The following is an 11,172-nucleotide window of genomic DNA, read 5'->3' on the forward strand; positions in this document are numbered from 1 at the left end:
TTTTCCTATTCATTATTAAACCTACTCCTGCATTACCCCTATTTGATTTTGTGTTTATAACCCTGTAGTCACCTGACCAGAAGTCTTGTTCCTCCTGCCACCGAACTTCACTAAATCCCACTATATCTAACTTCAACCTATCCATTTCCCTTTTTAAATTTTCTAACCTACCTGCCGATTAAGGGATCTGACATTCCACGCTCCGATCCGTAGAACGCCAGTTTTCTTTCTCCTGATAACGACATCCTCTTGAGTAGTCCCCGCCCGGAGATCCGAATGGGGGACTATTTTACCTCCGGAATATTTTACCCAAGAGGACGCCATCATCATGTAATCATACAGTAAAGCTGCATGCCCTCGGGAAAAATTACGGCTGTAGTTTCCCCTTGCTTTCAGCCGTTTGCAGTACCAGCACAGCAAGGCCGTTTTGGTTATTGTTACAAGGCCAGATCAGTCAATCATCCAGACTGTTGCCCTTGCAACTACTGAAAAGGCTGCTGCCCCTCTTCAGGAACCACACGTTTGTCTGGCCTCTCAACAGATACCCCTCCGTTGTGGTTGCACCTATGGTACGGCTATCTGTATCGCTGAGGCACGCAAGCCTCCCCACCAACGGCAAGGTCCATGGTTCATGGGGGGGGGGGGGGGGGGTTTCCATGCTAGAGACCACTTATTCAATCATACTTTGTTACAGAGACTGCGGTGGAATACGAGCTGCACCAAGCAGCCACAGTTAGGTACGCATGGTTTCCTCCTACAGAGTGGTAGTGTTCTTCATGTGTCATGCCCTAGCGCCCTCTCTTGCCATGGTAATTAGTAATGTTGTGTCCGTTTCACTTCTTTTGTTGGCTCACCTTGTAGTGGATGTGATACAGCGTCGTACACAATGGTTCCGTGTTCGAATCGAGAGCTTGCAGACATGGTGTATATTTATGGCAAGGCAAATGGCAATAAATAAATAAATATATAGAGTAGATTGCCTAGCCTTTGCAGATGATCCGGCAATTTTAACTAGGGATATTACCACAGCTCAAAAACAAATTGAAATTCTTAAAGAAGTTTCAGAAAATGTAAGACTACAAATATCATTCGAAAAACCGGAATAAAAGACATGCAACAAACAAGTTCAAAGTTTTTGAACACAAAATATGGAAAAATTAAAAAGGTTTCTCGGTTTAAATACTTGGGGGAAATCATAAAAGAAAATGGTATGGAAAAAGCTGAAAACGAAGATCGCTGTCAAAAATGGCAACTGCATTCAGATTAACGCAAAATATTTATAATAAAAAAACGACTTTTAAAATTCATAAAAATTAGGCATTACAGCACTGTAATCAAACCTGAATGTCTTTATGGAGCAGAAACTTCAATTTTAAACAGAAAGAGGGATATTAAAGAAATTCAAAAAACAGAAAGATTATTTGGAAAACATTAGGCCCCAAAATTACTAATGGGCTAACGGAAATAGAGGAATGCACAGGCATACATACTTCCATCATCGTAGGAAAGAAGAGGAAACCACGGAGCGCCATGTGAGGACAATACGAGGAGAGTGGTAAAACAAGTTTGGTAGCTCAAAGAAGCAGATTCTGCGATTGTCCCATTCAGAATAAGTTGTGACGTTGTCGTCGAGACGACTTGCAGACGAAACGTTAGAAACTTTATTGTGGATTATGACTGTATGGTTGCGTAAGTAGTCTAAATCAATACGACACCAGTGTCACTTAAATCAGTTTTCAGTTTACCAGAATACAGCTGCTATAGTTCTCGCATGGCTCGAAAGTTTTTATTATTGCACCCGTTCCTCAGAATGCAGACTGCAAAACAAAGAAAAAAAAGAAAAAAATGTAAGCTTCTTGCTGTCGAGGAATTTACGGGGCGTTCAGTAAGTAATGTAACACGTTTTTACCTCGGCCAGTGTCGGTTCAGAAAATGCGGAATTTGTTTTTTTGGGACATGGTGGAGTATTCTCACATCAGCCCCTGTAGTTCCATGAAATTCCGATAAATTGCGACGCTATACGTAGCCTTCAAATTGACGTCTGTAACAGAGGTACGTTCCAAGTAGAGAGCTGTCATTGAGGTTCTTTTGGAGGAAAATCGGAGCGTCTCAGAAATTCATAGGTGCTTGCAGAATGTCTATGGAGATCTGACAGTGAACAAAAGCGCGGTAAATCGTTGGTCGAGGCGTCTCTCATCATAGCAACAAGGACGTACAAACATGCCCTATCTCCCGCGCGCCGGCCGGCCGCGTTCAGCTATGACTTCTGCAATGCTGGAACGTGCGGACAGTCATTCGTGATGATCGACGGATCACAGTAAGATACCTCGCTCGTCAACTGGTCGTCTCTATTTGTAGTCCTGACACTCTCGTCTACAAGTTTGGGTATTCAAAGGCGCGTGCTCGCCGAGTTCCTCGCCGCCTGAGAAGGGCAACGAAGGACCGCCTGTGCGGAAACAAGAAAAAGTCGCACGGCGCCAGGTCAGGCGAGTAAGCTGCTTGGGGCAGCGGAATCACGCCTTTTTGAGCCAAAAACTGTCTAACAGAGATGCGAAGCTGGTCGTGACATTTTTTGTTGAACATCGTCGTCACATGCGATCAAACATGGCTTCGTCGCTTCGAACCGGAAAGAAAACGGCAATCCATGGAGTGGCGGCACACCACCTCTCCCCTCAAGAAAAAGTTCAAAGCTGCAACTTCAGCCAGTACAGTCACGGCGACGGTCTTCCGAGACTCCGAAGGAGCTATTCTGTTTGACGTCCAACCTTGTGGTGCAACGATAAACTCTGAAGTGTTACCCTCAGGAATTAGAGAAACGACTTCAGCGTGGTCGTCGCCACAAAAATGCAAACGAACTTCTTCTTCCCCATGACAACACAAGGCCTCAAGCCAGTCTGCGTACCCGACAACGGCTCACAAAAATTCATTGGAGTGTTCTTCCTCATCCTCTCTACAGCCTGGATCTAACAACTTTTGTTTGGCCCAATGAAGGATGCACTACCGCGGGAAGCAATACGTAGATGATGGAGAGGTGATTGATGCAGGAACATGTTAGCTCCGACGTTGACCAATAGAGAGGCAGCATGCGGACATACAGGCCCTCTCTGTAAGATGGGATAAGACCGTCGCAATGTATTGAGATTAACTTGAAAAATAGGTTTTTGTAGCCAAAGAAGTGGGGTATAACATGGTGTATTGGAATCGTGAATATAACCTTTTGGCTTTCAGAGAAAAAAATTGTGTTGCATTACTAACTGAACGGCCCTCGTATAATTGCTGATTATTACAAAATGAAAATAGAATTTGGAGATATTCAGAAATGGAGGCTATATTGCTGGTAATTATTTGTAATCTGACAACGACGATGAGAGACGTCATAGAGTCTTTTAACTAATGTAAGAAAGCAATTTTGTTCGTCCCACCACTACTGGCTGGGAATAAATTATGCCGATAATGCGTGTAATATTCAGGTGGTTTCTGCAGAACCGCAAATTACACTTCTAGCTTCCAAATTCTTTACCGCAATTACTGGAATACTCAAGAGAAACGCTAACGATCCTTGTTTTATTACACATACCATGTCAAGACCAACTACGAGGTAGTATTCTTGCCTTGTTAACACACATCCATCAACTTCAATCTGTGGAGGGGTTCAGCATATCACACGCATCTTCTCATGTTCTTCCGCACAGCAGTAATTAAGATGAAATTATGGGGCACACTACCTCTGCATCTGACAAACTGAAATAGTTGACTGCACAGAAATAAGATGTACCCGTGGAATTTCACAAGGTAAATCGGGTGCGTATTTTCTCGTAATACCAGTCACGAGACAAAGTAGTTTTCAGCATTAGATTTTATACGATTAGTGTCTGTCAGGGAATACCGTAATAAGTGGGGAGAATGTGATGTGTTTGGCCGACCGCTGTGGCCGAGCGGTTCTAGGCGCTTCAGTCCGGAACCGCGCTGCTGCTACGGTCGCAGGTTTCTCGTCCTGCCTCGGGCATGGCTGTGTGTGATGTCCTTAGGTTAGTTAGGTTTAAGTAGTTCTAAGTCTAGGGGACTGATGACCTCAGATGTTCAGTCCCAAAGTTCTTAGAGCCATTGAACTACTGTCATGTGTATGACTAGAGGCAATATGGATTATAGAACATACTCTGACTTGCGTAATATGGAGCTGCTACGCCAACTTCGACGATTAATGCTCCTACTTTGGAAATTATCATCATAAAACAAGAACCGAGAAAAAAAAATCTAGAAACTTACGGTAACACACTACCAATAAATATTACATTTAACGATGCCACAATATTAAACAACTAAAATAACAACAACAACAACAAAATGAACAACCATATCGATGAGGTGAGCGCTTTAATGCAGTTCAGATCCCAACCAACACGGTACTGAAGTATACGATAGCGATGGATTCATCTTCCCCAGTCACCCCAGATGTCGTCAACCAACCTATTCTCACCCACAAAATGTTGACTCTCAGTAAATCCAGGCTCTTCACCAGCCAGTGGTGTGTCGTACAGAAGCAGCTATTACTACGCGCGCGTGCACATTTCCTTAAACAATTCCCATGTACTGCTGAAGCTCACATCAGGTACACTTTGTATGACATGCAACAAGCAGAATAAAATGTGATCTTTGTCCATAAAAGGCACAAAACTCAAATTCGCTTGTACGGATTAGGCTGGTTATAGGAATGCAGCATTCAACTATTGTCGACACATACAGACGTTCGCCTAACAATGTGTTACACTAATATCGAACACTAGCTGGACGCGAACTCTTTGTGGTCGGGTCGTCAACGAATTCCGCACGACAGAGTTGAAGAAAACTTGTTAAACTTGCATCTGACTTCCACGTTCTCGTCGATTCCACGATGTTTATCCAGTACTTTAACAGGGCATCACTGTGTCTCTCTCTCTCTCTCTCTTATCTTTTTTTTCTTGTTTTTTTTTTCTTCAAGACGTGCTGCACCCCGGCCGCAGCGTCTTGTGTAGATGCATGCAATACGACTAAAATAAACGGTTCACTCAAATCAAAGTAAAACACATAAAAGTGTTATAATCCTACAGTGAAAAAAAATTAGTTACTTAGCCAGTTATTTTCTTAGTCATGCTTCACATTTAGCACCATCTGCTTAGTAATACTACTTCTTATTAAGCAGATTACGACAAATTTGTCTCCGTCGCCACTCGTCGCAACAAGTACTTGGATGTACATGCTTATTGTTAATACACCGATGTATAAAGCTTACGGACGAAAGTACCTTTTGCATGACGTGTCACTGCCAAGTAACATAGCTCGAGGAAACTTTGACAACACATAGAAAGATCTGTATAGTACACAAGACAAGCGAAACAAGTACGCAATGAGATGAACAGAAATGATACATTTACACAAAGACAATAATCACTCTGAAATAATCTTGATTCATGATGGTGCCCTGGACAATACAAAAGGAGGTTCAAATGGCTCTGAGCACTATGAGACTTAACATCTGAGGTCATCAGTCCCCTAGAACTTAGAACTACTCAAAACCTAACTAACCTAAAGGCATCACACACATCCATGCGCGAGGCAGGATTCGAACCTGCGACCGTAGCGGTTGCGCGGTTCCAGACTGTAGCGCCTAGAACCGCTCGGCCACACCGGCCGGCAGAAAAGGAGGGTCATGGTTCTTAATAAGGTGTGAGATCATAACAAACATCTGTGCATGGTCTGCAAAGTGTTCCCATAAGGACCTCAATGTTGGTAAGGATTTCTAGCGGTGCAGTGTTCCAATCCTCCACCAGGGCAGTTGACACCTGCTGAATGCATGTGGAAGTGCCGCAATACCTCTATCCAATTCATCCCACATGTAGTCGACGAGATGTACGTCGGGATAACGAGCAGGTCAGCCCATTCGTCGAATATGCGCTAGTTCCAAGAGCTCTTCCACCTGCGATGTTCGATGCGGCCGCGCACGTGAGGATGAAGTACAGTGTGGCAATTACCTAGACCAATTTGTGTACCATGTGCAGAGATTTAAAGTTCACCACGCCCATGCAACATTTTGCCTCCCCTACCGTATGAACTGATCACCAGAACTATCATGTTCGAAAGTGTTCCTCAGAGCATCTCTCGCCGCGTGGAAGATACGTCCAGCATTGCGAACGTAATCATTTTTGTGGTCCAGGTATTATGGTGTGTGGAGATATAATGTTACATGGTCGTATTGATCTCGCTATCTTTGGACACGGTACACTCACTCCGTATTCAGGCCACGAGTGGCCTACCGGGACCATCCGACCGCCGTGGGATGCGGATAGGAGGGGCGTGGGGTCAGCACACCGCTCTCCCGGTCGTTATGATGGTATTCTTGACCGAAGCCGTTGCTGTTCGGTCGAGTAGCTCCTCAATTGGCACCACGAGGGTGAGTGCACCCCGAAAAATGGCAACAGCGCATGGCGGCCTGGATGGTCACCCCTCCAACTGCCGACCACGCGCGACAGCGCTTAACTTCGGTGATCTGACGGGAACCGGCGTATCCACTGCGGCAAGGACGGTACACTCACTGGTCAACATTATTGTACACTGCACCCCATCCCCATACGTCTCTTTCTAGGGGTGCACTTGGCCCTGATTTCATTTTCATAGATGAGCACGTGCGACCCCAGCGAACTAGGCAGGTGGAGGAGCTCTTGGAATAAGAGGACATTCGGCGAACGGACTGACCTGCCCGTTTCCCCGACTTCAATCCCTTCGACACGTGTGGGGAAGCGTATTACAACACGTCCACATGCACCAACGACCAATCAGTAGTTGGAATCGCGCTGGTGGAGGAACGCAACGTCCTAAGACAAGAATTCATTATCAGTGTCGTGGCTAGCACTGCTGTCCGTGAAAACATATTCTGTGAAGCATCGTGTCCTGCTGTTTCTAATGTGCAGGGGCCATCATAAATCGCGGTGACTTTAATGTAATTATTGCCTTTGAATAAAAGTGCCACCTTTCTGTTAGTATCATTGCTCATTTCTTTCAGTTACCTTCCGTACACGCTGCAGCAGTTCTTTCTATGTATGGCCCAGGTACTATCGAGATATGTTACCTGGCGGTCACACAGCATGTGAAAATTACTTCCGTCCTCAAGTTACTGTCAGCAAAGTCACTATGAACCGCTGTGGTTTTCCTCTTGTCAGTGTGCTTCTGTGTCCACAAATGGATCTGTTGCCCACGGCTGCTGGAAAACAATTGAAACTGGGCTCGAAAGCACAAGTGCGACTTCGTCGGCTCATTCAAGGAATGGTTCAGCAAACACTTCGTTTGGCTCTGGTTAAATGACGACTATAAGAGGATGAGGATTAAGGTTTCGCTTCTCACTGGCGATGAGATCAGAGACGGAGCAATAGCTCGGCTGGGACAAGGATACGAGAGGAAATCAGCGGTGTTCTTTTTGAAAGGCACAATCGTGACATGATCTTTATCAGTTTAGGAAACCCACGGAAAAATTAAATGAAGGTGGCGGAACCGGGATTTGAGTTCAGTTTCTCCCAAATTCGAATCTATTGCCTCAACCATCGCGCTTCCTCCTTAGGTAAAACGTTTGCCTCGTTCAGCTCTAGTAATTACCTCTGCATTATGAGCCAGTGCGCGTCTGTGGGTGCAACGTCTTAGCACGACGTAGCCTACAGTCACAAATGACGGAAGGAAAAGACGTATTCACTGGTGCTTGGTACTCGGTATTTAACAGGCACACATAAATGTATGCAGAAAATAAAGAGAAAGGGTTCGCAAAGAACAGTTCGAGTGGATCAAGATTTCTTGGACTAAGGAGCACGCGGCAATAGCAGCAGTGAGAAGTAGGCGAGTGGTAGCGGAGGCGGGGCGGACTCCCATACAGGTAAGGGTCATACCTAACGGGACATGGACGTAGACCCGGGTATTTACACAGAACAGCTAGAGGTACAAATTCCACCAGTCTTTGATAGCCAGACGTCTATTTTTCCCCTTACTAGTTTCGATCAATTGTGTTTATCTTCAGGTCGGCCTATATTAATATACTGGTACAAAAACATTTTCTATCTTTTCCATTTTTGCCTAAAAATATAAGTTTTCTTAACTACCGATTTCTCATACGCAAACATAAGTTGACCGGCATTGCCTGGTGAAACGTTGTTGTGATGCCTCGTGTAAGGAGGAGAAATGCGTACCATCACGTTTCCGACTTTGATAAAGGTCGGATTGTAGCCTATCGCAGTTTATCGTATCGTGGCATTGCTGCTCGCGTTGGTCAAGATCCAATGACTGTTAGCAGAATATGGGATCGGTGGGTTCAGCAGGGTAATACGGAACGCCGTGCTGGATCCCAACGGCCTCGTATCACTAGCGGTCGAGATGACAGGCATTTTGTCTGCATGGCTGTAACGGATCGTGCAGCCATGTCTCGATCCCCGAGTAAACAGATGGGGACGTTTGCAAGACAACAATCATCTGCACGAACAGTTCGACGACGTTTGCAGCAGTAAGGACTATCAGCTCGGAGACCATGGCTGCGGTTACCCTTGACGCTGCATCACAGATAGGAGCGCCTGCGATGGTGTACTCAACGACGATCCTGGGTGCACGAATGGCAAAACATTTTTTTCGGATGAATCCAGGTTCTGTTTACAGCATCATGATGGTCGCATCCGTGTTTGGCGACATCGCGGTGAACGCACGTAGGAAGCGTGTATTCGTCATCGCCATACTGGCGTATCAGCCGGCGGGATGGTATGGGGTGCCATTGGTTACACGTCTCGGTCACCTCTTGTTCGCATTGACGGCACTTTGAACAATGGACGTTACATTTCAGACGTGTTACGACCCGTGTCTTTACCCTTCATTCGAGCCCTGCGAAACCTTACATTTCAGCAGGATAATGCACGACCGCATGTTGCAGGTCCTGTACGGGCCTTTCTGGATACAGAAAATGTTCGACTGCTGCCCTGGCTAGCAAATTCTCCTGATCTCTCACCAATTGAAAACGTATGATCACTGGTGGCCGAGCAACTGGATCGTCACGATACGCCAGCCACTACTCTTGATGAACTGTGGTACCGAGTTGAAGCTGCATGGGCAGCTCTGTTTGACTCAATGCCCATGCGTATCAAGGCGTTATTACGGCCAGAGGTGGTTGTTCTGGGTACTGATTTCACAGGATCTATGCACCCAAATTGCGTGCAAATGTAATCACTTGTCAGTTCTAGTATAATATATTTTTCGAATGAATGCCCGTTTATCATCTGCATTTCTTCTTGGTGTAGCAATTTTAATGGCCAGTAGTGTAGAATATAAGATAATTTTTGACATTAAAGACTGTTGCGATTTCTACAACCTTCTGACTGTGCTTCGAGCCAAAGTGTTTTATAAGATGCGGTGAGAAAGAGCTGTCGCATCAGTCGCAGACGCTGTCTCTGAAAAACACTACGGCTGCCGCCTGGCCAATGCTCCTGTCTCACGTCTCCGTTGACGGCGCGCTATACTCTGATATTCTTCTCAGCGATGTGGAAACAGCGGAAGAGGTCGCAGTGTATGTTGGACATGGTGGGCGAGGCAACACATTATGTTAGATGCTGTGTACATGCATCTTTGAAGGTCCCACGGATACAGAGTATAACAAGAAGGTATAGTGAAGCATAAAGGAAACATTCCTCACACGAAGACGAATAAAAAGTGTTACAGGAACATGGTTCCGGAAACCCTTTATTTCCATGGCAGAACTCATTTTCTACTTCCCATCGCATTATTCCCGGGAAACACACACAAACAGAACGTATTAACACTGCACAATACGTTTTCTTGCCTGATTCAAAATAGTTCAAATGGCTCTGTTCACTATGGGACTTAACTTCTGATGTCATCAGTCCCCTAGAACTTAGAACTACTTAAACCTAACTAATCTAAGGACATCACACAACACCCAGAACGGTCGGTTAGTTTGATTACTGAGACAACATTAAACAGCATTATCTGCTGACATGCCGGCTGAAGTGGCTGTGCGGTTAAAGGCGCTGCAGTCTGGAATCGCAAGACCGCTACGGTCGCAGGTTCGAATCCTGCCTCGGGCATGGATGTTTGTGATGTCCTTAGGTTAGTTAGGTTTAACTAGTTCTAAGTTCTAGGGGACTAATGACCTAAGCAGTTGAGTCCCATAGTGCTCAGAGCCATTTGAACCATTTCTGCTGACATGGTTTGAGCTCAGAGCCATAGATCTACCACTTCTTTACCACTACATTAACGTATTACATGACACACCAATATTTGTTTCATAGGAAGTGAATTTTGTACAGATTGTTGTAATTGATCAAAGTCAGTTTCATGGTACAGTTTTTAAATGCTAGTTCCTTCTATATCGTTCGGCAAGTTCTGTATCTTTCACTCCCCTACCCCCCCCCCCCCCTACCCCTCCCAATAGCTATATTTTGTAATCGTGTACTTTCGCACAACAGTTAGCGGAACATAGTTGATCGAACCTTAAAGTATGATGTGTCTAGCATAGTTGCTTTCCCTTGCACTGCAGGTGGGCAAAGTTTTCTACGGCTGGTTTGCTGCAGCGCTGCATTCTGACATTCATAGCTTTGAACAGTACCGAGTTTCCGTTAGCACATCGTAAGTCACGAAAGTTTGTTAGGGCCAACGTAATATCACCGTCAGGGCACAATAAGGTTATTTCACAGGATAGCTTCTTTAGCATACCTTTTTAAGTTTCCTAATTACTCTTGATAAAAGTTAATTGCAATACAATTCATAATTTCAGATGGGTCTGGCGACTATTTTCATCAGACAGCGTTTATGTAAGCACATGGCTTGCATTGTTCAGTGGGCAGAACGTTCACATAACAATACATACAGACACGAAAGTCAAGAACGGGAGACCAGTAAACAAAACAAAACAAACAAAACAGTTACAGTATTACTTACTTCGTTGCTTCCGTTGGCATGCGACTAACTTCATTGTTGTACTAGCATCAAGCACGTAGCATCAACTGTTTATTGTTTATCATGGACTTTGTTTCCAGTACAGTGCAATGGAGGTGTATTCAAATTGTAACCTCCCACTAAATTTGTTTCTTTATGTAATTTAGGCCAAGTTTACCTGGCACTCTATAAAAATGTATGTATTAAAAAACTACGTACCCA

This window comes from Schistocerca serialis, chromosome 2 (assembly GCF_023864345.2).
Source record: "Schistocerca serialis cubense isolate TAMUIC-IGC-003099 chromosome 2, iqSchSeri2.2, whole genome shotgun sequence".
In the NCBI taxonomy this organism is placed as follows: domain Eukaryota; kingdom Metazoa; phylum Arthropoda; class Insecta; order Orthoptera; family Acrididae; genus Schistocerca; species Schistocerca serialis.